We start from the raw sequence: 25,916 nt of genomic DNA, 5'->3' as shown, positions 1-25,916 counted from the left end.
TACACAGCTCTCTCTACCCTGTCCCATTCATGCTCCCCTCAGCCCCTATCCTACTCCCCCCATCCTAGTCCTGTCCCATCCCTCTTAGCCCCCCCCAGACTCCCCCAATCCCAGTACTGTCCCCCTCAGTTCCTCCACCTTGCTTCCCCTGGTCCATCCCCACACACCCACCGACTCCCTCGACCTCCCTCCCCACAATTCCACTGCCTGGACCCACCCCCGTCCCACTCAGGACATGCAGGAAAAGGAAGCAATGGGCTTAAATTGTAGCAAGGGAGATTTAGGTTAGACATGAGGAAAAACTTCCTAACTGTAAAGGTAGTTAAGCACTGGACAAATTACCTAGAGAGGTTATGGAATAGCAGTCATTGGAGTTTTTTACGAGATTAGAAAAACACCTGTCAAGGATTGGTCTAGTTGTTATTACTCAGTCCTGCCTCAGTGCAGGGTTTGACTAGATGACCTGTTGATGTCCCTTCCAGTCCTACATTTCTGTGATTCACACTGAATAGCCTTGCACCATTGTCTAGTAGTAGTGGCACACAGTTGTCTGACATGCAGGTTTATAAAACTGTAGTTAATATACAGTTTAGAGCATAGCAATTTTAAAGCTCTGCATGTTCAGACCAACTGAGCTGAAAATTATGTTCTACAGTATTCAAAACTATTAACATGCGGACTGAAATAAAATCAGCATGAATTGCTCAACAGTATCAATGGAATCAGCATTGCGCTGTTATATATTGTAAAACATTACAGTGAAATCTTGCAAGTATTACACAGAACGCTGCCTTGCCCAAGTGGTAACTAAGCATAACATCTTCCTGTTTCAACATTCTTAACTTGTATCCCATAGCTCCTAGAAGTTTTTTTTTTCCAAACACTGAATGCTGCTAAGTTATGAGTTTTAACAGGTATTTTCTTTTAAACCACAGCACTGAATGTTATTCTAAAATTGTTTTCCAAATATTCTTAAACTCCCAGTTTATCCACCGCTGATGTTCATTGTGAAAAGTATTGCAGGTCTAATAATAATATTTGGCACTTTTGTAATTCACTGTCCAACATGTGTTTTGTGCCCTCCTCTGGTGGATTTTTAGAGGATAACTGTATCGCTACCAGCTAAGGGAGTTATATCTTGAACTCAAGTAGTAGAAGCTCATGCTTTTAAGTCTGGATGGCTCGGGTTCAATCTTTGGTGACTAGCTATGATGGAGGTTGCTACACTTATAAGCCCTTTAATCAGAGGTTGTAGACAGAGCTAGCCTATAGTTAAGCAATCAAAAATTTAGGATGGGAAGTGCTGAAATGTTGGGAACCGTTATAATTTTGCCAGTCTGGAACGAACATCTCATCTGAGGGATGGGGGTGGGGAGAGAGGAGAGTGAGACAGGACCAGGAAACTGGGACAAGGAATCCAGAGCGGTAGTGGGGGGCACTTGAAATCAGATGAGGAGCTGGGGTGGGTTAGACAGCAATAGGATAGACCAGGGGTAAGCAACCTTTCAGAAGTAGCGTGCCGAGTCTTCATTTATTCACTCAGATTTAAGGTTTCACATTCCAGTAATACATTTTAATGTTTTAGAAGGTCTCTTTCTATAAGTCTATAATATATAATTAAATTATTGTTGTATGTAAAGTAAATAAGGTTTTTAAAATGTTTAAGAAGCTTCATTTAAAATTAAATTAAAATGCAGAGTCCCCCAGACCGGTGACCAGGACCCAGGCAGTGTGAGTGCCACTGAAAATCAGCTCACGTGCCGCCTTCGGCACACATGCCATAGGTTGCCTACCCCTGGGATAGACATAGACTAGAGGGGATGGGGAAGAAGGGTCTTTGACTACTAGAGACCACTCCATTCAGGAGCCTGGAATAGACCCAGGATTCCTGAGTTTCACAGTTCCTCTTCTACCAGCAGATATCTGTGAAACCCAGTGGCAAAAAAAGTGTCTCATCCCCTTATAGAGTTGATCTATCACCTATAGGATGACAACCTACTGCCTCTGCCATCACTTACTCCATTAGGTCAAGTGGCAGAAGTCTGTGCAGTGGATCTAAAGGTTCATCGGCAGGGTTGGAGCCATGCGAGTTTCACGATGATTCCACTTGACAGAATTTCTGGGGCAGTTCAGTTTTGATTTTTACAAAAAAACCTGGGGAAATGCATACAGAAATAGGGTGACCTGATGCCTAAATAGGGGAATCTCAAGCAGGAGTAGAGAGGTTATTTTATCTCTGTATTTGGCACTAGTGCAACCACTGCTGGAATAGTGTCCAGTTCTGGTGTGCACAATTTAAGAAGGATATTGATAAACTGGAGAGTGTTCAGAGAAGAGTCACAAGACTGATTAAAGGATTATAAAACATGCCTTATAGTGATCACCTCAAGGACATCAATCTATTTAGCTTAACAAAAAGAAGGTTAAGAAGTGACTTGGTTATAGACTGTAAGTATCTACATGGGGAACAAATAGTTAATCATGGGCACTTCAGTCTAGAAGAGAAAGGTAGAGCATGAGCCAACGGTTGGAAGTTGCAGCTAGACAAATTCAGACTGGATATAAGGCATACCTTTTCAATGGTGAGAGTAATTAACGATTAAAAATATACTAAGGGTCATGGTGTTTTTCTAAAAGCTTTTTCTAAAAGCTATCCTCTAGGAATTATTTTGGGAAAGTTCTATGTCTGTGCTAGGCGGTGAACCAGGTGATCACCGGCTCCCTTCTGGCTTTATAATCTCAGAACTAGGTACATCAAGTCACATGCAAAATTCTCATTGAATTCAATAGGTGTCCTTGCCCTATGGCTTGTGGTGCAGGCTGCAGCAGGGGCCCTACAACCCCTCTCACAGCTTCCTAGGGCCCCCTCTCATGGCTATGTGCACCTGTGTCTGTCGTTGTCGTCCTCTCTCCCGCCGCGCTAGCCCAATGTGTCCTGATATTTCACTCTTGCGGTCTGGTCACCCTACCCCAAGCCCTGGCAGGTGTCTCCCAGCTCTTGAACTTCTGAAGTGTCATATGTGGCTCAGAGGGTCAGTAAGTTTGCCCCCCCCCCATAATAGTCAGTGTTAGATATGACCTTTTACCCAAAAGGTCATGAACAGGGCTGGAGTCCTGGAACACAAAGCCCTAGAACGCACAGTGTAGGGTGACCAGATAGCAAGGGTGAAAAATCAGGATGGAAGTGGGGGTAATCAGCACCTATATAATACAAAGCCCCAAATATCAGGACTGTCCCTGTAAAATCAAGGCATCTGGTCACCCTAGCAGTGTGATCTGAATGTGTAGTTCAATAACATTTCTATTGCTAAAAGAACAGGAGTACTTGTGGCACCTTAGCAACTAACAAATTTATCTGAGCATAAGCTTTCGTGGGCTACAGCCCACTTCTTCGGATGCAGAGAATGGAACACGCAGACAGGAGATATTTATACATACAGAAAACATGAAAAGGTGGAAGTAGCCACGCCAATTTCTATTGCTGCTTCCATTGTAGGATCTCAAAGCACCTTAGAAACATTAACAGAGCCTCACAATAGCCCACTCAGGCAGGTCAGGCTCTTCCCTATTTTAAATGGGGAAATGAGGCAGAGATCAATTAAGATGCAAATTTTTAGACTTGGCACCTTGTGTACTTCGGAGGCCTAGTTTGAGACACGTGGGGCCTGATTTTCAGAGATGTTCAGGGCCCGCAACTCGCCCTTGGGAACTGCGGCATGCTCAGAGCTTTCGAGTAATTAGGCGCCTTGTTCGTCTGCCGAACTACGGATTTAGGCGGGGACCATTTTTTAAAGAGACCTTGGTTCCCCTATTCCAGAAATAAAGCCAAACCCAGCACGTGGAGAGAGGGGAGCAGCTGCCTCGGCCCTTCCCCGCTGCCACGCCGGTAGCAGGCGGGTCCGCCCAGCGCCTGGAGAAAGAGACAGGCAGCGAGAGGAGCCTGTTCTGTGTGGGGAACTCCCGCCAAGCGCCGGGCTGCGGGGCGGCTGCAGGCGGGGTCGGGGCAGCACCAGCGGCTCATGCTGCAAGGGGAGAGCTGCCCCCAGCGCCAGGCGCGTAGCTTCGAGGTCCTCTGGCCCGCGCACCTCCCCGGGCCCCGCTCCGCTCACAGCCCTAACGCCGCTTGCTCCCGGGGGCTGAGGCGTGGCCAGGCCTATAAAAGAGGCTCGGCTGGCGCAGGGCCCGGGGGCGTGGTCCACAGAGAGCGGGAATTATGGCGACCTACGTGCAACTGAGCACTAAGGCCAAGATGCCCATCCTGGGGCTGGGCACCTGGCAGGTAATTGCAAAGGGGGGGACGGGATCCAGGGTCTGGCGCGCCGAGTACGTTGCCGCTGCTCTCTGCCTCAGGAAGCGCTCGGCTCTTGGCGTTTGTTTCTCCCTTTACAAATGCGGCCAAAGTTTCCAGCTGCGGCTGTGCAAGAGGCAGGAGTTTCTTTTCCTCGGGGCTTCCTGCAATGCCAGAGGCGGCAGCGGCACAGGCCGCTTAGTTACCCCTTTGCAAGCTATTTTTGTTTCTGTTGCTCGCAAGCTCTGGATGGCATCGTGGAGTCCAATTTCCTGGTAGGCGTTTGGTTTTATCGCGCTCAGTGCCTGGCCCTTATATGGATATAGGAGCCTAGCAGCGTTTCAGCTGCTTTTCTAACAGTGTCAGTAAAAGGCTAATGAGCAGCAGTTGTAGACAAATTGGGACTGCAGTTACAAGAATCACTCTTACCCTGGGAGTGTATTTTTGCAAGATTCCATCTTGCAAGCAGGACTCGTGCTAGACACAGTACCATCTTAGGCTTCTGCTACCTGGTAGTGCATGTGGGGAGAGGGTTGATGGGGTACTTAAAGGAGCAGCCTCCCCCCAAAAAGCTGTCCTAACTGATAGGGAAGGTGGCTGATCTGGGCTAGGCTTGCAGTAGCAAAGGGGTGTCCCCCAAAAAGCTATCCTGGTTGGTGTGTGTATGGGGGAAGGGGGGTCGGAGAAGGTAGAGGGAGGGGCAGGTAGGCAAGAGCTACCCCCATACATAGATATGGTGGTGGTTGTGTAGCCTACATATAATGCTGGATATAGTTACAGAGCCAGGAATCCAACACTGTTTTCAAACTAGAAACTGACCCAACTGGGGTTCCCTGAATCACTCTTGCTTTGTGTTTCACATTCTCCTCTGGATTCCGTCCCATACAACAAAACCCTGAGTAGTTTTATGCTCAGTATAAATACAGATCACAGGTTAAATTCCCAGGTACAGAAGCACATACAAAATGGTGATTAGTCTGATCTAGTTTGCATGCCATTGGATTAGCACACTCCTTCTGTGGTCAGTTTGAGCCACTCTCCTATCTGGAAATGTTGGCATTTTACAGGTGTTCGTTTTGTTTTCAGGCTCCTCCAGGGAAGGTGGAAGAAGCAGTGAAGTTTGCCATCGACGTTGGATACCGCCATTTCGACTGTGCCTATTTGTACAAGAATGAGAGTGAAATAGGGGATGGGATCCAGCAGAAAATCAAGGAAGGGGTTGTGAAACGGGAAGATCTTTTTGTTGTCAGTAAGGTACAACCCTGGCTACAGGAATTGTATCATGGGGTCCTGGGACAAATCAGCTGGCTACATGGAGAGAGATGGAGCTCAACAGACAGCCCATGCTCCAGGGGTAAAAAGACCGAGGGACTAATCTTCTTCACCCCTGCTATCAGTTTTATGCTTCCGTCTTTCCAGCGAGTCAGGGAGAGGGGTAAAAGCAAGGAAAATGGGATTCCTGTAATTCTGTTGTCTGGAACAGGATCTTCCATAAAGTTCATCCATTATTTGCAATGGGAGAACCACCCTCTTGGGAGCATATTGACAACCTAGAGAAGGGTAGCGTATACACCATGATCATGTTAATTTCTCCTGATCTGCAAATTTCAAGTCTTTGCTATTTTAAGGCTTTTTCCCCCAAGAAGCATGGTAGGAAAAACAAGAAATTAAAGTCTCCAGGTCAAATTCAGAGGCAATGCTTAAGTTAACTTTTTTAAAGACCTACTTACTGATGCGTAAGGAAGCCTAAATTGGTGGAACGAATGAAATGAAATGCAATGCAATGAAAACCTGGAATAAGGTGTAATTTAAAGTTGGGGGGGCCTATTATAACTTTTACTTTTCTAGTTAATTGCCTTAATTGCTCTACTTTTTTTTTCTTCTGGCCCACTGACATATGAGCTAAACCAACTTAGATCACCTCTGCACTCATCTCTGAATTAGTTCCTCTTCCTAAAACCAGTTTTAGAAGAGCAGGAAATGTGGGTATTTGTATTTTAATTTTCTGGAGAAAATTCAGTTTCTCAACAAAACAAATAGAATGTTGGTTATTTTTGTTTTGGGGTCTTTTGCGGTGGGGAAGGTTAGAGGGTGGTAAAAAACCAAAAACACCATAATAGAAGATGGACATTGTTATTAAGAATTTTGTTTCTAGTTTTTCAATTAAAAGAAAATGGAAATTTTGACCAAAATAACTTTTTTTCAACTTTTAATTTTGGTCAAAACCAGTTTTTCCATCAAAATATTTTAAATAAAAGACAAGTTACAACCAGCTCTAGTTTGGGTTCAGGACAATGATGTGTGGCTAATTGGGGATTTATTGAAGTTTCCAAATACTGTATGACAATTCTCTCCTTGTATCTGAGCTTTGGAATTAGGTTATAAAAGTCAGTAGGCCATACTGACATCTTTAATCACCTTGAAAATGTGGACTTAACAAAAGACGTAGTTTTTCCCATCTGGGGGACACATGGCAGGAAACTTTATTCTGTCAATTCCTTTTTAGAAATAAAAATTCTAGTTGCTTTGTGCTAATACTGTATTTTGAGTTTGGGCTCTATTTTAATCTGTGATTTACAATTTTAGCAGTAAGACACATCGAGCTGCCTTTGGCATAAGCCATGTAAGCAGAAGGGGTGTGTGACGGGTCTGGCACCCCAGCACCCCCTTGTGGCAGGGGCGGGCTGGGGGCCTAGCGCCGCGCCACTCACTTGTCCTTCGGTCTGCCCCTGGTAGCCGGCGTATTACGGCCTAGCGGCCAGAGTCCATAACCCCCCCCCCCCTTTCGGGGCAGGGTAGCACGGCCTAGCGGCCGGAGTCCATAACCCCCCCCCCTTCGGGGGGGGTAGCACAGCCTAGCGGCCGGAGTCCATAACCCCCCCCCCTTCGGGCGGGGGTAGCACAGCCTAGCGGCCGGAGTCCATAACCCCCCCCCTTCGGGGTGGGGTAGCACAGCCTAGCGGCCGGAGTCCATAACCCCCCCCCTTCGGGGTGGGGTAGCACAGCCTAGCGGCCAGAGTCCATAACCCCCCCCCTTCGGGGTGGGGTAGCACAGCCTAGCGGCCAGAGTCCATAACCCCCCCCCCTTCGGGGTGGGGTAGCACAGCCTAGCGGCCAGAGTCCATAACCCCCCCCTTCGGGGTGGGGTAGCACAGCCTAGCGGCCAGAGTCCATAACCACCCCCTTCGGGGTGGGGTAGCACAGCCTAGCGGCCAGGGTCCAACAACCCCCTCCTCGGAGCGGGGTATTAAGGGGTGGGGTAGGGGGACTCGGGCCTGCCCTCTCCACCGAGCCCCGACCCAGGGCCCTGATTGTGTCAAGCTCTCCTTGCCGCCCGCTCAGCGGGGATCCGCCCGCAACACGCCGAGCGGTACTGCAGCTTTAAGGCTGTCAGTCTCAACAATCCCCCTGGGTCACTTCCTACCCTGTCTAGCCGGACGTCTGCGTTGTGGGAGCGGTTCCCCCGTAGGTCCCTCACCGCCGGCGTCCGTCTCCGGGGCGGCCTCTGCTCGGCTGATGCCCTGGTCCAGGCTCATGGGCTCTCCTTCTGCAGGAGCTGACGGTCTGCGTGGTGGCCAGCCCAGATTGAGCAGACCTGCAGGCTTTTATACCGGTCTGCCAGTTGGAGCATGCCCAGCAGAGCTTCCTGGGCGTGGCTTCCTCTGCTAGCAAAGAAGGGTTAACCCCTGCTGTACCAGTGCGGGGCTGTCCCGCCCCGTCACAGGGTGATACACTCAGATCTACTTCTAGTAGATATAACATAGCCTCTCTCCGGTCAGGAGGATTCTCTAAGGTTTCAGAGTAACTGTCATGCACGGTTTTTTTCCTTGCAGCTGTGGTGCACGTTTCATGAGCGATCCCTTGTGGAGGGGGCATGCCAGAAAAGCCTTGCTGCACTGAAACTGGATTACCTGGACCTCTACCTTATTCATTTTCCTATGGGATTCAAGGTAGCAAGCCTCCTCTTTTCTCCTCCTCATCCTGAAAGAATCCTTGAGTGCTCAGATGCTAGGCCATGGCCACCATCTAGTCAGCCAAGGAGGACTAGCCTCCTTCTGGAATGCTGCTTTGCCATGCTTTATTTATCTAAATGTTACACTATATAGAGAAATGTGAGGCCACGTCTCTGGTAGAAGAGGGGTGAAGATGAGGAGGAGGCATCTATAGATATTTCTTCCACAGCATTTCATGCCTCCAGAGACTTTGGTAGCAACCAGCAAGTGCTCCAGTGCAGGTCACCTACATGGAAAAAGCAAGGCTATACTGCTGTGCATATGGGTATTTAGCTGTCGATTAGCTCTTTAGGAGTTCTGGTGGCTGCATGCTATACTTTTCTCTCTCTAAGGAATAGCAGAACTGTGACTTTACAACATAGAATGCATGGGTTTGGAGGAGGGTATTTCACATCCAGCCTTCTTCAGCTGCAGGGGCAGTGTTGTGTGGATTCCTATTTTGGGAGAAAGAACAAGATAAGTTCATGGAGAATAGGTCCATCAATGGCTATTAGCCAGGATGGGCAGGGATGATGTCCCTAGCCTCTGTTTGCCAGAAGCTGGGAATGGGCAACAGGGCATGGATCACTTGGTGATTACCTGTTCAGTTCATTCCCTCTGGGGTACCTGGCACTGGCCACTGCTGGAAGACAGGATACTGGGCTAGATGGACCTTTGGTCTGACCCAGTATGGCCATTCTTATGTTCTTAATTATTGGTCTATTTAGAGTGATTATCAGTGGAAGATGAAGCAAATCACAGAATTAACTATAGATTTTTGGGATGAATACCAGGGCTGGAATGAAACTTGTTACATAAAGAATGAGGGACTTCCCTCTCCTCTCTTTAGACTTAAGCTAATTACGTGAACAAAGGTTACTATTTCCCCTCTATTAGCCCCAATTCAAGTCACCATATGCAGTATGGCCCTGATTCAGCAAGGTACTTAAAAATGCGCTTAGAATTATGCGCATATTTGTTTTAAAGTTTTGCATGTGCTTAAATTCCTTGTTGAATTGGGGCCCATGTATCCATTTTGTCTTGCTGGTAGAATTTGGGTATTCCAGCTCTGAAAATAAATCTCTTTAAACTTTCTGTCTTGATATGGCAGGCTGGTGAGGAGACGCATCCTGTAGATGACAACGGTATGATTGTCCCCAGTAACACTGATATTCTGGACACATGGGAGGTAAAAATTCCCCCTTTGTCCTTACGCACCAGAGGCTGAGCAGAAGGCTGCATGCCAGGAATGGTGGGGGCTGCAGTGTTGTTCATATTAGGATTTGGAGAGATGTATTCGACTCTGGGCTGCTCACAGGGTCTTTGCATTACTAGGAATTCAAGGTTTCCAAATGCTCTTTATTCAGAGCTATCTACCCCTTATTCCATTTGAGTGGCATGATTCTATGTCTGTTGCTGTTACCCACAGCCTAGGAGATGTAGTGGCTCTGAGAATGCCATTTCCCCCATAATGGTGGGCTGAGTATTGTGGAAAAGAACAATGTGATCGCCTGCCTGTGTAGCTTGAGGCTCAGGTCTGTGCTCTTCATGTCTTTCCTGTCAGGTCAAAAACGGAGTGATTTATTAACCTCGTTGCTCCTATAAGATGGCATAAAAAGACAGGTGTCCTAAAAGGATGAGGTTTGGCTCTCATGAGGAAAGGGTGGGCTGGGCTGGATGTGATGGACTCTGTGGAAAAGACATGCTTAACGTGAACAGTCAATTCATAGATGCAAAGATTTTTAAGGCCAGACATGACCATAAGATCATCTAGTCCAGGGGTGGGCAAACTACAGCCTAGGGGCTGCATCTGGCCCTCAAGCTCCCGCTGGGAAGTGGGGTCCGGGGCTTGCCCCGCTTCTGCACTCCAGCCAGCAGGGCCGGCTCTAGACCCCAGCATGCCAAGCGCGTGCTTGGGGCAGCATGCCGCCAGGAGGGCGGCAGGCGGCTCCGGTGGACCTCCTGCAGGCGTGCCTGCGGAGGGTCCGCTGGTCCTGCGGTTCGGGTGGACCTCCCACAGGCACGCCTGCGGATGCTCCACCGGAGCCACGGGACCAGCGGACCCTCCGCAGGCACGTCTGCAGGAGGTCCACCGGAGCTGCGGGACTGGCGACCGCCAGAGCGCCCCCACGGTGTGCCGCCCTGTTTGGGGCAGCGCAATTGCTAGAGCCTCCCCTGCCAGCCAGGGAGCGTTGTCAGGGACTTGCCCCACTCTGCACAGCTCCTGGAAGCAGCCAGCATGTCCCCCCTCTGGCTCCTACGCGTAGGGGCAGCCAGAGGGCTCTGCACGCTGCCCCCGCCCAAGCGCTACCCCCACAGCAGGGGTGGCAACTGCGGACAGGGCAGCGTGCAGAGCCGCCTGTCTGCGCCTCCGTGTAGGAGCCGGAATGGAGACATGCTGCTGCTGCTTCTGGGAGCTGCTTGAGATAAGCGCCACCCAGAGCCTGTACCCCAACCCCTTATCCCATCCCTAATCCCTCTTCTATCCCTTGATCCCAACCCGGAGCACCCTCTCGCACCCTGAACTCCTCGTTTCTTGCCCCAGCCGGAGCCCTTACCCCCTCCCGCACCCCAACCCCGAATTTTGTGAGCATTCATGGCCTGCCATACAATTTCCATACCCAGATGTGGCCCTCGGGCCAAAAAGTTTGCCCACCCCTGCTCTAGTCTGACCTCCCTATTGGTTTATCAGTTACTGTGGTAAAGAAAAAGGCTAAGCTGGCAGTAGTACTAGCTTCAGCACATGACTGGATTACTTTGTCCTCTTAGGCTATGGAAGAGCTGGTGGATGCAGGTCTGGTGAAAGCCATTGGAATCTCCAACTTTAACCACAAACAGATTGAGAGACTCTTAACTAAACCTGGTTTAAAATTCAAGCCTGCCAACAACCAGGTAAGGTATTTATTCCTGCTGGCTTCTGCTGAACATAGTGTAAAGGCTGGGCTACATATGCTTGCACTGAACTTAAGGAATTTGGAATTCAGCAAAATACTGAGAACTCAGGAAGTCTGACATTACAGTTCAGTGAGAGGATTGTCATTCAACAGTAATACCCAAACTTGCATCCCAGTAGTCATGTGGTATCTAGACTAACCTGATACACCTTGTAGCAGCATGTGCAGAATATAGAACTTTTCACAACACCATGAAATGCTGTAAGCGGTTTCACTCATCATCATAGCACCCCAAGGTATCCGAGCCTGACATTGCAGGTGTCTTCATCTCTAGCACCCTCTGGTGGTCACTTTGGCCCTGCAATGGCTTGATCTGTTTCTGTCTGCATCTTCTGTGGCCCAGCCCAGTTATCTCTTAAGTTCTGTCCCTTTCCAGGTAATGAAAGGACAAACTGAAAATCCAGATAAACAGCTAAACAAATGGTGGTTCTGCCCCTTTTGGGCTATGCTGCAGTTCTCTCCCTTTGCCCTACTTTCAGACTTCATGGCGTTCTATGTTTCGTAAGCTAAGCATTGCCACCCAGGACTTTTCCCCTGAAGGCTCTTCTTTGCAGCAGGTTTCCTCACTGCCTCTTCTCCCAGGGACCTTCCTACTTCAATCTGCCTTCATCCAGCCCTTCCTACCAACAGGAAGCTCCCTTAACTGAGTTCTCCTCTGTCCTGTGTAGTTCTCTCAGACCCTTTCACTTACAGCTGGGATCAATAGTTGTAATTAAGTCACCAGATCAAGATCATCAGGGAGTTAGTTAACTGCTACCTCACAGACAAGAAAGAACCCACCCAAATCCCCTTTAAAGGTCCAGCCTGTCCATGACAGATGTCTTACACATCAAGGAGTTGGAGAACACTATGATACATTTGACCCTACAAAATATACCCACAGATTTAAACCCACTAGAGTTGATTTAAATTTTTCCCTGACTTGTGCAGTTTTTTCCAAGGGTCCCCCCCCCCCAAAAAAACAAACAAAAAACAGATTTCTGGCTTTAAACTATAGCGGCTGAAAGTTCCTCTGCTTAATGCAGTATGCTGGGCAATAGCATTCATGAGCGTTTCAGAGTCTTAAAGCTATACCTCCAGTTTTATTGTTATCCTTGTGTCATGTCATGGTTCTGCAGTATGATTGGGAAGGGTTCCCATATAATTTTTTTCCCCCAAGCGTTTACGGCGTCATTAAATGACTCCTTTGGCTGAATGTGTAACTTTAGCGTGGTCTAAGCGTAGGGGGGAGGGGCTGTATTTGTAGACACAGCATTGTAACCGTAAAGTTTGTATGACCATTGAGATTGCCAGTTGAACCTGCCAAGTTAACACCAGCACCTGCAGTGTAATCTATAAGCATGAATAAACATGGGAATCCATACTCATGTGAACAGTGCCATTGACATCAATGGGACTACCTGCACGAGGTAAGACCTGGCATGAGCAGGCCAAAGGCTTTTCCTTTTTACCTTTGAACGTGTGGTGGGGTCTTGCTCAGCCAGTTTCCTGTGACTTCAGAAGGCAGGATAAAGGATTTGATAACTACTCCATTTGGCTCTTTATTTATGGACCATAATAAGCCGTTTGACTTTGCCTAACACCTTTTTTTTAAACATTAACTTAAAACAAATTGCTTTAAAACAGTTTTTTAATAATATTGTTGTCTAATATTATGTAGCTGGAGTACCCAAACGTCCCAATCAGGATTAGGTTCCCAGTATGGTGGGTGCATTACATATACCCTAAAAAGACACGGATTCTGCCCTGAAGTATTTACAATCTAAGAAGTACTTTAAAGTGGTGCACTGCTCTTGTAGAAGTATATGCATGCTTTACAGGCTGCATTATTTGAATGTGTAATCAGAAAGGAGATACAAAACTATATTAATGTAAATTTAAGGCGTTAAAACAACAAGTTGGGAAATCCCCAAGTTCTGGTTTCTACGACGACAATTACACTGCCACGTTGCCCATATACAGTATAGTTAAAGCATTACATGTATACCTGCCCTAGCAAAATTCTACTCGCCATGGGAGAGTAACTTTTGTGTGATGGGAATGTAGACTATTATCAGGTTTTCCATAATCATCATCATCATGATAAAAGAAAGAAGAACAATTTTGTGGTTAATTCACTGAACGGTGACTTCGTAGACCCTGATCTGCTACAGACTTCCTTCATGACCTTGGGCAAGTCACTTACCCTTGTTCCCCCATTTTACAGATGGGGATAATAGTACTTTGTATATCTTGTCTATTTGGACTGGAAGCGCTTCAGGGCAGAGCCTGTCACTATATTGTACAGAACCTAGCACTGTGTGGCTCTGATATAGGTTCACGCCTCTAGTCAGGGGTTCTCAAACTTCATTGCACTGCGACCCCCTTCTGATAACAAAAATTATTAAACGACCCCGGGAAGGGGAGACCAAAGCCCCAGGTGAGAGGGCCACAGCCTAAGTCTGAGCCCTGCTGCCCAGGCAGGGGGCCAAAGCCAAAGTCCAAGGGCTTCAGCCCCAGTTGGGGGCCTATAACCTGAGACCTGCCACTCTCGGGCTTTGGCTTCAGCCCTAGGTGGAGGGGCTTGGGCTTTTGGCATCAGGCCCCAGCAAGTCTAATGCCAGCCCTGGCGACTCCATTAAAAAGGGTTTACGACACACTTTGGGGTCCCGACCCACAGTTTGAGAACCTCTGCTCTAGATGCTACTGTAGTGCAAATAATAATCAACAGCAAGGCACGTAGAGTGTGTGTGTGTGAGATATGTTCCGCAAGACTTGTTTATACCGTAGGCATACGAGTGGCTCCAAAGGTAGTCCTAGGGTCTGTATTCTCTGGAGCACAGGAGTGCTAGCAGTGCAGTCTGCCACTGAGTGAACCTGTGTGTCCTTGTGCTTGCAGATTGAGTGCCACCCATACCTTACCCAGGAGAAGCTGATTAAGTATTGCCAATCCAAAGGGATCTCTGTGACCGCATACAGTCCCCTGGGATCTCCTGATAGGCCATGGTAAGAATGCTTGGCAGCCTCTCTTCTCAGAAGTATTTTAGAGTATGTATGTCTCTCTCAAATCATCGAAGAAAATTGAATGACCAATGCCGTTACAATTGCTATGTATTTCTGATGCTATATTGCAAATCCTCCTGTGAAATATATCCTGTTTCCTGCAAGGGATGGTAGTCTACCATTAACCTACTGACTGTTCTCATCCTTTTTTTCATTTTATAGGGCCAAGCCAGAGGACCCTACTCTTCTAGAGGACCCTAAGATTAAAGAGATTGCCGCTAAACACAACAAAACCTCTGCTCAGGTACATTGGAATCACAGCACAGTGCATGTTGCTCCTTTATAATAAATTGCCTTGCGCCAACATTGCACTCTTCCACAGATACTCTGCCGTCTTTACACAGTGACTCTCTTTAGAATGTCTTAGTTTAAATGGAACTCAGTTTCGAAGGAGCGGGATTGTCAGAACAAACCGTTCAGTCTGGGAACACGAAGGACCTGGCAAGAAACAGGGAGTGCCTGTCATTAGCACAGATTATTGCTGACCAGCCTTGGAGATGGGCCTTTGCATGTTCTCCAGAAAGTGCCATGTTGATCATATGAACTTAATGATGAAAGGGGCTGTGGAAAAATCAAATGTGCTTCAGCCAAATCACCCTATGAATCTTTGATCTGACTAAATTATTTTTCATGGACGCCTCAGTGTTTCGCTGTTGACTAAAGCTAGCAGGTGTTTGTTTTCCAGAATTCAGTGTTTTTGTGCACAGCAAATACTAAGAAGTACAAACATTGTCAAACTAAGCAGCCATGAGAAATTTTCCTCAACTGTTCACAAAAACATTGAATTCTGGAAAACAAACACTCTTACAAATGTGTTGTTGGTGTTTTGTTTTTTTCTCTGCTCATAAGAATGTTTGAGAGAATGACTCTTCAGACAGATCCTCACACTCACATGCAGTCAGCAGTTGTCAGGCACCAATCATAAAGTAGCTTGAAAAACAGGGTGAATTTTTTTCCCCAAAAAATGCTTCCTGAAAAATTCATCCCTTTTTTCTGCTGAAGACGTCAAAGCTGGGAGCCTTAGCTGTTCCTCGTTCAGTTCTGAAGACCAGAAGGGGCCTCTATGATCATCTGACCTCCCCCCCCCCACCCCCCGGCCTGTCTTATACAGGGGTTCACTGAAGGCGTCCTCTTTTTTTCCAAAAACTTCTTGCCCGAGCAGGGAGCAGAAACAATGACATTGCAAACAATTCATAGTTGACTTGAGCAGCTTGCAAACATACTACTGGATGCAATTTGTTTGCACAAACCACCTGAGGAATATTTCTGAACAATGAATACATTTGCAGAAACTGGAATTGGTTTGTAACCCCAGGAAAAAAAGTGCTACTTTTCTATAAAACTTATTTCGAACAATACCTCCCCCCCCCCCCCCCAAAAAAAACCCTCCAAAAAGCCCTTGACCAGCTCTACTAGTGACTGGTAGCTTCAGTGTCATCAGAATTCCTGTTCTTTACTCTCAGGTTCTGATCCGGTTTTCACATCCAGAGGAATGTGGCAGTCATTCCCAAGTCTGACAAACCACACCGTATTGAGGAGAACTTTAAGGTAAGGTTTCAAATAAGACTATTGCTACACCTATCCATTACATCTTCATATTTTCTCATTAACCCAAATTACATTTGATGGGAGCAAGAGAAGGGGCAGAGAGGTGGAAAGACCCTTCAATATTTCAGCATTCAGTACTCCATTTTTAGTTTTGTGTGTTCATGCTTTGTGTGAAAATTAAAGTGGACTTGCATTTTTGTTAAATTTAAAACCAGGAGCGAAGTGAATTAAACTCTCAATCTTATTTGTCATACCACATTTCCAAGTCTCTTAATTTTAAGCTTTAATTCTACTCCTACGCAGCTAGAGTTAAACTTAATACCTACTGCTTATATTGTGCTTTTCAGCAGTAGATCTCAAAATGCTTTGCAAGAGTGGTCAGACTCATTATCCACCTGCTTATAGATGGGGGAAACTGAGGGTGGTGAAGTGACTTGGCCCAGATCACCCAGCAGGCCAGTGGCAGAGCTGGGAATAGATCTGTGCTCTACCCACTAGGCATTACCTTTAAGTAATTTAATATGAGTAGACTTAAAAACATATGGACAAATGTGTGAAAAGATTAGGCCTATTTAGTTTAGAGAGGAGAGGACTTAAAAAGGGCTATTATGGCACTACAATGGTTGATATAATAAAGATCAGTTGGCGTGAGCATCTAATACAAGAACGTGCCAGGCATAACTTATACAATGCATAAATGAATAGTGGAATGCAGTGCCACAACACATCCCTGACACCAAAACCTTAGTAGGCTCAAGCATTCTAGCTGCCTAAAACAACATCAGTTGTACAGGACAGACTAAAAATGCATTAGCACTATAATCACTTATGTTTCGGGGTATAATGCTACTAATAATTGATGGGAGTTGAAAAGAAGTCTTCTAGGGGAAGGTTGTTCCCTAATTTTCCACCATTGGCTTCCTTGCACCTTCTTCTGAAGCATCTAGCACTGATCACTGTTGGGGGACTGCTATCCTGAAACAGGTATGGCTATATCAATGTTTACATTTATTAAAAGGGAGGGGAAATCCCAGCAAATCTTAACAGGCGATGGGTCTGATCATGTAAACTCTGAGAGGAAAACTGCATAACTTTGCTAAGGGGCCACAGTCTGCCTATAAGCCTCTTCCTCACAGTGGAGAGAAGTTACTCGCCTGAGGACTGCCCTTGAAGTCAGTGGGACAGTACGTGAGTAGGTGCCACACAAGTCGTCATCCTTGGGCGAGACCTGCTCACCCAGCAGCCCACTGACTTCAGTGGAAATACTCATGGGAGTAAAGAGGTACTCTGGCCTTAGAATCTAAGGTGTCTCTTTCCATTGCATGTTGCCGAAGTCATGGGACTTCCTTTTAGTTGTTCTGGGTCGAACTTCTGGAAGCCTGATGTCATATGAGCAGTTACAGATGAAAGGATTGGGGGGCGGGGGGTGTCGTGTTCTAGTGCTAAGTATTCCACTCTACCTGAAGTGAGGGTAGCTGGTGTAATTATGCTTCAGTGGGATTTTTGGTCATCCAATATGGTACAATTCACCCCAGCTCTAAGTCATAGCTGCCTTATCTTCACTTTAGGTGCACTTAATTTCCAGCGGCTTACAGACCTAACTGAAAACACTTTGCTTTCAGGTGTTTGACTTTGAATTGACTAATGAGGAGATGGAAACCATCCTCAGCTTTAACAGGAATTGGAGGGTCGTTGAAATGGTCAAGTAAGTTGCTTTTCTTACAGAATGCTTACTGTTGCTTTTAAAAGCAAGGCAGGGTCTCGCTCTCCTTGAGGAAGGGAAAGCAGGCAGGACCCCAGATTTTAAAACATGGGCTTTGGGTAATTAGACAAACCTTAGACTCTGTCTACAATACAAAATTATGTCAATATAGCTTACATCAGCATACAGCCACTGCAGTGGCTATTAAACTGCTTGTGTGTGTGCATACTTGAAGCACTGTGCATCCTCCCTAGCAGCGCTTGTTGTGTCAGTGTGGGACATGGCTCTTGAAAGCCAGTAACAGGCAACAAAGGCAGTGCAGTGTCTACACTGACACGACATTGATCGTCCAAGTACACTGCTTGGGGAGGTGGTGTTAAATTGTCAGAGAGAGGCGCTTAAATTTGGCGCCCACTGACATAAGTGAAGGCAGTTCCACAGCTAGGTTGAGACAAGGCATCTTGCATTGACCTAACCCAGTAATGTAGACCAGGTCTTGGAATGACTGATGGCAAGAGGAAGATAATCCCTACATAGTCATTTCTTTAGCAGGTATTATCCCCTCTGTTTTGTCCATATGTTCCAAATACCTACATTTAATGACTGCTCCAGCAAGCAATGTTCCTCTGACTAAGGTAGAAGTGCTATGGAAGGAATGGCCGGGAGGTTCAGAATGCTTTTAATGCCTACAGTAGGGACCTGCTTAGTGAACATCTATCTATGCACCATCATACCCACCTGTCTTCCTGAGAGAAGGACATGTGTAGTTACTTTGAATACTCAGTAACACCCACTTTTTTTTTTTTAGTGCTGTCAATCACAAAGAATATCCATTTAAAGAAGATTATTAAAGCTGGTGTTTCCTTGGCATCTCTGGCTATTAGTTGGAGCCTCTTCTGCTCTGATTTGTTCTTCTATGCCAATTGTGTCCCCTCAGCTATTGTCTGTCTGCTCTTCTTTTACCACCATATACAAGGGTTGGAGGAAGGAAGGAATATAAAAGCTAAACAAATATTTAACACATTTGGATGGGTTACCTTTTTATCAAAGGGTTGGAGGTACTGCTTTTTGCAAGACTACCCAAAAAAGTTACCTTTCATTCCTCTCTTGTTTACTTGTATATTAAACTCCACTTCCCATCTAGTCACTTGAGGAGGAGTTCAAGGTAGGTTAGGACAATAAGTCAGTGTATTAAGGGATGCTGTGTTAACTATGTAACTCTTTATAGATAGTTGTATGCCTGTTGTCTGATTGTTCCAGCTGGATAATAACTGTCCTGTGCCTACTGTATCTAAGACATTAAACAATTCTGAATACAACTATTTGAATGTGTAGAGTTCACTTTACTAAATGGTGCACCAGTAGGCTAGTGCAGTGGTTCTCAACCTTCATTGCAGCGCAATACCCTTCTGAAAACAAATTACTTCACAACCCTAGGAGGAGGGAACCAAAGCCTAAGCCTATCCAAGCCCCACTGCTCTGGGCAGGGGCCCAAATCTGAAGCTCAAGGGCTTCAGCCCCAGGCAGGGGGCCTGTAACCTCAGTCCTCAGGCTTTGGCTTCAGCCAGGGGTAGTTCTGTGCCCCAGCAAATCTAAGCCAGCTCTGGCAACCCCATTCAAAGGGGGTTGTGACCCACTTTGAGGTCCCAACACGCTAGCTCAGCAGTGGAAGTGGCTCTATGGCAAACCTGATCCATGTATAACTAAGCATAAAGGGGAAAGAAGAAACCTATCTTTGTCACTGGAATTGTAGGAGCTTTGGGCTCAGTGGGGTGTGCATGGGAGAGTGTTGCATAGTGCTGGATGTCTTGGACACAAAGCTAGATTGTCATAATGCTCATTGATCATAGAAGTACTTTTTAGACAAGCCCTGGATCACTAAAATATAAACCTTTAGGTAAATGTCAATAAAGCATTTGAGTAGAATGTAGCCCACTAAACTTGCAATTTTTCAAACTACACCTCTACCCCGCTATAACGCTGTCCTTGGGAGCCAAAATGTTTTACCACATAGGTGAAACCATGTTATATCAAACTTGCTTTGATCCACTGGAGTGTGCAGCCTCATTTTTCCCCCCCCCCCATCCCGCAGAGCACTGCTTTACCATGTTATATCGGGTCATGTTATATTAAGGTAGAGGTGTACTTAATGCATTAACTAGATCACAGGTGACCTAAAGCAAGTAGTCCATGAAGTAGAAAATAATTTGAGGACTAAGGGAAGAATGGCTGCAATGCTTAGTGTGGCAGTGGTAGAGAAACCAGACACCACCTGTTTTTACAGACACTTCTCCAGATTGGGATTAGAAAAAACCTATGGAGATACTTGGATGATGTTGAAGCAATAGTCATTAAGTTTACTGAGCCTATGGGCTTCAGCTAGCTATTCCACTAGAAGGTGCTAGCTGCTGTAAATGAAGCTTGCAAGAACCATTGTAACCCACACACTAGCTGGATGCAGTGGCCTGTCCCATCTAGTGGCATTGAGAGCATTTAGGGATTAATGAGTCTGCTCTATAGCCTTAGCTAACAGTCTGGTGGCTTTTAGCTTCTATAGTAAAGGCTCATGGACTAAGCTCCTGAGGTTTGATCCTGCCCACTCCTGACTGGGGTCTGTTGGTGTTAAGTTATTTCTTCCAAGTGATATTACACAAGTAAAAGTAAAAATGTTAGAGCTTGTTTGTGCAACCTTAATTCTGCCTCTGCCACCCCCACCTCCCATGTGTGCCATGAGGCAATAGGTCCTGGGGAAGAGTAGGTGATATAGTTAACTTGACATTACAATCTAAAGGTAGTTGAGAAATGGCCTAGATTGTTTGTTACAGTTGCAGAGGAAAAATCCCCTTCTCCCTCCTTAGCCTCACCCAGTCAGGTTTTGAACCCTGCACAGTCACCATGAATAAGTACAAAGCTATCCTGACTGGAGAATGTTGTGGGTCTAGGGCAAACATACATCCTGCTCCACCAGGGCTCCAGGCAGCACAGTAAGGGGATGGGGGGAGGGCGGGTTGGCTAGAAGGCAGGGGAGTTTGGGTGGGGGTCAGGGGGGAAGAGACTGGGGAGTCAAGAAGGGGGAGGGGTTGGATTGGGTGGCAGGGGACAGGGGTCCCAGAGGGGCCATCAGGGAATGGGGGGTTGGATAGGGCAGGAGTCCTGGGGGGCTGTCAAAGGGGGATGGGGGAAGGGGCCAGGCCATGCCTGGCTGTTTGGGGAGGCACAGCCTCCCCTAACTGGCCCTCCATACAATTTCCAAAACCCAATGCAGCCCTCAGGCCAAAAAGTTTGCCTGCCCCTGTTCTAGTGCCTTTCCAGCTATGGGTCACTTGTTACCTAGTATCCCATATTGCAAGAGACTGGCTGTGCTACAACAAGCTCTCCTTGCACTACCATAACCGTGATCAAAATCTGTCCCAAGCTCTCTCTGCATGCCACACAGAAAGTTTTTCCTATACATGATGACAGCTTCCTATTAAAAAGTCTCAGAGTAAGCAGCACCCCCAGTTAAAATACCAGTATCATTTTCATCCTGAAGGATTGGAGAGTGCTTTTCAGGCTGTCTGGGCTCACTTACCTCCTCCCCTATGTTAAGCCATTAATAGTCATCTCACATACACAAACTGCACCTTTAGCTTCTTTTTGGAGAAATGGAGGTACAGGGCTTCCCCACATAAGATTAATTACCCAATTAACCCCACCCATAGGTTAATTTACTCTGACTAGCACACTCCTCCTCCATAAAAGAGCATACACTTTTAGAATGACCATGAAGAAGGAACTATTACTTTACAACTGAGATGTTCTGGTTACAGTGTTAGGGCATTTTTTTCAGTGACTCACAAGATAGAGTGCCTGCAATTTAATCTCTCTGGGGCTCTAAATTCCCCCTAGAGTGGGGGACCTCAAATTCGCTATGAGAGCACCTTGAGATCACAGAGGAAAAAAAATTCTGCAGCTTATTGATTCTTCATCTTCTGTATCAAGGGCCCTATGGGGCTTCAGAAGGATCGTCTACAGACATGATCCCAATTTTTGAAGCATGAACAACTCCAGTTTCATATACAAAATGCTTTTCAAAGCAAGATAGCACAACTAAATCAATACTTATTGTCACTGTGTTCTACTCCACTTCTTTATCATAAGTTTTCCATTTCAGGCATTTTTGCTAAGAGATTCATTCAATAATATCCAAACAAACCACTGAACTTTGACCATCTCAGCCTGTGATGTAAGTCTACTATATATGTACACATCTGATAGATTTGTGACCTTCACATTGCTGCATTTTTTGCAATGCATTAGCATTATGTCAAAACATCACTGTCCCACTTACAAATGATGCATTCTAAATCATTACACAAACAGGGACTGTTGATGGAAATATTCCATTTATTATTGGTGCAGTTTTCAGAGTATATTGTTTGAACAAGTCATTTTTATTGCAACTATCAAATGTATTTGAAAGATTCAGAGAAAAGTGTTTACAAAAACCCAAGACAAAAAACATGACAATTCAGAAACAATGCCAGCCATTGTTTGCACAGTTTCGCCCCCTACAGATAGCCAAGTGCATCTCAATATGTAAACAAGATGTTTCAGCTAAGCAGAGATCATCATCTTTGGATTGAAGTATGATGATCTCCCTTCTAATAAAAAAAAAAAAAGTCAGCTGCTACAAAAAAACATGCTGCAAATAAAAGTAGTGATGAAGGAGGAGTTCTCTGTAGTTCCAATGCAGAAAGCTGTTTAAGCATTTTAGGGCTACTTCAGTTAACTAGTTTATTCCACCCATATACTGTAGGATGTAAATGCTAAACCTTATGGCATGTAAATTCAAACCAAGCTGACTTATAGCGTTTGTGTTTACTATATACAAATCAAACACCACATTTGTAAATAAGAGCTTTGGGAAATAGTTAAACACCATAATTAGAGGCTTACTTCACTTTGAATAGTTAGGTGGTCTTAATATACGGCACTGATGAATGGCAAGATTTAGTGTACAGTCATTTCAGCTCCAACTGTGTTAAATTTTTAAATGATGGTAGTTTTACATAAATTAAACTAGGATGTTTTATACAAGTGACCTACTTTTGATCCTCTATACCCTTATTTTCCCCTCTTTAAAACTATAGTTTTCTTTTTAATTACCCATTACTGGGCATCTTACATTTTTTAAAAATTTAATACTCATCTTGCCATACCTCTAATGGCAAAATTATGAAATCTTACTATAGAAAAGTGTGTGACTTAAAAGCTGTGATACTGGCTAAGTATGTGCCTTCATTACTAAATATAATACTCTAGCATGTATTAAAGCAGTCTACCATTAGTAGTGCCTTAAAGCTAAACTTTGTAAAGCTATGTGTATATATTGCAATCAATTACTAATCACTAACAAAAATAGAGTATCAGTACCGCTGTCAGCTAACAATCATCCAAATTAAAGGTATTAACTTAAACTAGAATGAAAAAAATTGATACTTAAAAGTATAAAACAATAAATTTTAAACAAGTTATTGATGCAGTATTTATGACATGGGCAACTTACAGAAAATATTACATTGTCAACTAAAGATTTTTTCCATGCCTTAGTCTAAAGTGCAGAAAAAGACTTCTGTATTCCAAAAGTAACCACTGTTTTTATGGGTTTACTGCACACTTTTCTTAAGTAATTCAACTTTGCATGCATTTGGGGGTTGACCTCTTATGCCAGTTGAAATCACTGTTCAGACACATAGTCATGACTATCAGTAGGAGAGTATTTCACAGCATGGGTTTCTTTAGGAATAAAGGCTCTTGTGCAAAGGCAGTACTATTATGATGAATATCTAGACTGATTATTAAATACAGTGCTAATATACATGGTTTTAATTGGGATAATGCAAAAAAAAGACATTTTGGTAAATAAACATAAATATAAAAAGGACAATTTAGCACTTTCAAAATGAGTTGATCCAGCATCTTTAGTAGCCTCCTAGGGTTCTTTCTCAAATTGTCTCAAACCTGCTGAAAGAGAGAATGATTAAAGATTGCTTGAAATCAGATGCATCTCTAGCAATAGAGAGGGGGCTGTTCTGAATCAACTTGCCTCAAGCCCTTTCACCTCAGAGCACCTGCTAAGGAGCAAGACAACACACACCTACTACTAGGCTGCGTGGCCAGCTAGAGCACACAGAGGTGCTCCATGGCCCCAAGGGTGGATGGGTGGGATCTCATACAGACACTTGCTCGCCTCTGGAGCAGGTTGCAGGGAGCATAGTGACCCTTCCAAGGAGAATTATACATCATGTTCTTCATACAGCATTTCCTGAATCATTTGTCTGCAGCTCCTGTTCCTAGACAGATTGCCTGAGCACTTCTGTTCAACCACTGTATTCCAATCCCCAGGAACAAGGAAATGATTCTACAAGTGATGAAAGCATGGCCTACTAAATCAGAGGACGGGGAGACTGGCACTCAGGAGTTCCATCCCTGTTCTTTACATTGACCGTCTCTCCACACGTGGCTTTGGGTAAACCATTTAGGTTGGTATTGCCCAAACTGCTCAGTGCTGGCCTAGCTCTGCTACCAGGGAAGTCAATGGTAAAATTGCCAGTGATTTCCATGGGAGTAGAGAGAGGCCAACACTAAGCAATTGTGAAAAGCCCCATCTTAATTTCACTGTAAAATAAGAATAAGACCCACCTAATAGGAGTGATATGAAGGTTAGTGTGTATATAATGCATTTCAGCTGCCAGAGCTTTGCAAACATTGCAGGTGTTATTCTAAGACTTTAAGATGGATTTTTAATACTGGACTGATGAGAAAAGCCCACAGAAAGAACACTATTTCCCCCCATTTAAGTCTGTTTTCACAGACCGATTGTTTTGTTCCCAATATGGATCACAGATTTAAGGGACTCCTATTGAATGAGCTTCTGATCAATTTTAATTATTTAATAGAGCACTTCTTCCCCCACTCCTCTTCCACACAGGCTCATTTCCTCCACCTGGTTTTCCTTGGAGAGCTTTGGAATACAAGTATCACCTGTCCAGAAGAGCTAGCAGAGGTTTTGCTAATTCCCTTCAGCACAGCTACAGCATAGCTCTCAGACAATTTATTTCAAACTTGTGATTCAAATAGGGTCAAAATGGAAATACCAAACGTAGTTTATGCTGTGAGAAGGTACCCAGGCACTGATGCAGCAAGAGACGGCCTGATGCTGAGAGCATTTGAACTCCACTCCAATTCAAGTTCTGGGGCATGGAGCGCACTCAGCCACTCATGAGATCAAGATTTAAGAGTCAACAAGTGACTGCATGTTGATTTGTCATGAGACTTCACCCGCGGTGATGGTACTGTTCAGAGTCATCCTATGGATTTGTTTTCATCAGGCCTCAGGCTTTCCATTCCCAGTGGAATAATATTGCAACACTAGCCTCACTCAGCATTTTGGGTTTTAAAAAAAAAAAAAAAGTTTTGATTAAAACTATTTGTAGTCTTTGAAAGGACTATTCCCAGATGTTTGACACCTGGGAGTGTGAGTAAAATGACAGTCTTATCCTTTGGGGCTCGAACAGTTCAAGTGGATCTCTGCAGCTACAGAAAACACACTAGAGTATTATTCACACAATGCTTTGCAAATAGGGCTAGAGAACAAGCCATCCCAAAAGGAAGATTTGTGCTCATTACCCAAAAATATTTGTCAAATTATGATCTCGGGCAATTAATTCTTCCTTTCCCTTTCAAAAAAGGGATTTCTTGTGTGCCACCATTAATGGCATAATTTTAAAAGCTGGGTGCATCTGTATGAAATGTGCAAATGCTTCCATTTAATGTACAGTACAAATTACTCACAACACTTACCATTGGTCTCTGACTTTTTCCCCATAGCTGTTACCTGCAGTGCAAAAAAAATCCATAATAAATTGATCATTAAAGAAAGGTGTATTTAGGAAAAACTACATTAGAGTTGAAAGAAATTCATCTCTGTGTATAGGGCCAACACAAGGTCTATGCACCACATACTTAGTTCCTATTTTGAACTGTGTGGTACATAGGCCTTTTTCAGCCCACTGAACATTAAGGGATGAATTTTCTCTAATACTATAGACAAAAGGGGGAGACTTTCAAAAGGCACAAAGGGCAATTAGATGCCCAACTTCGACTGAATGCTAATCAGAGTTAGACACTTTGCCTTCTGAAAGTCTCACTCAGTATCTTTGTTCTCTCTACAATGGATAGAAGAAGTATTACCTTAGAAGGAGAGGTTGCCTTTTCATTGGACTGCTTCTCCCAGAGATTACGTTTGTTGGATACATCTCCTGGTCTTTAAATCCTATTTTTTTGAGGAGTCAAAGAATAGAAAAAATAAAAACCTAGTTCAGATTTGTTTTATTTAAGTGGAGTAA

At 45.0% G+C, this 25,916-nt stretch overlaps 1 long non-coding RNA gene and 1 pseudogene across 1 annotated transcript; one reads left to right on the top strand and one right to left on the bottom strand.

Annotated features, from left to right (window-relative positions):
- The first annotated feature begins 4,122 nt into the window (after positions 1–4,122).
- Positions 4,123–18,459, top strand: LOC123362211 (annotated as a pseudogene).
- Positions 18,460–22,147: 3,688 nt separating this feature from the next.
- On the bottom strand, positions 22,148–25,837 carry LOC123362191. Its single transcript, XR_006576365.1, has 3 exons — positions 25,762–25,837; positions 25,372–25,405; positions 22,148–23,529 (listed from the first exon to the last, which is right to left on the bottom strand). It is a non-coding gene; the product is annotated as an uncharacterized LOC123362191 (long non-coding RNA).
- Between the last annotated feature and the right edge of the window lie 79 nt (positions 25,838–25,916).

This window comes from Mauremys mutica, chromosome 1 (assembly GCF_020497125.1).
Source record: "Mauremys mutica isolate MM-2020 ecotype Southern chromosome 1, ASM2049712v1, whole genome shotgun sequence".
Classification (NCBI taxonomy): domain Eukaryota; kingdom Metazoa; phylum Chordata; order Testudines; family Geoemydidae; genus Mauremys; species Mauremys mutica.
Note: the sequence above shows the minus strand (reverse complement) of the source record. Positions and strands in the feature narration are given on the sequence as shown.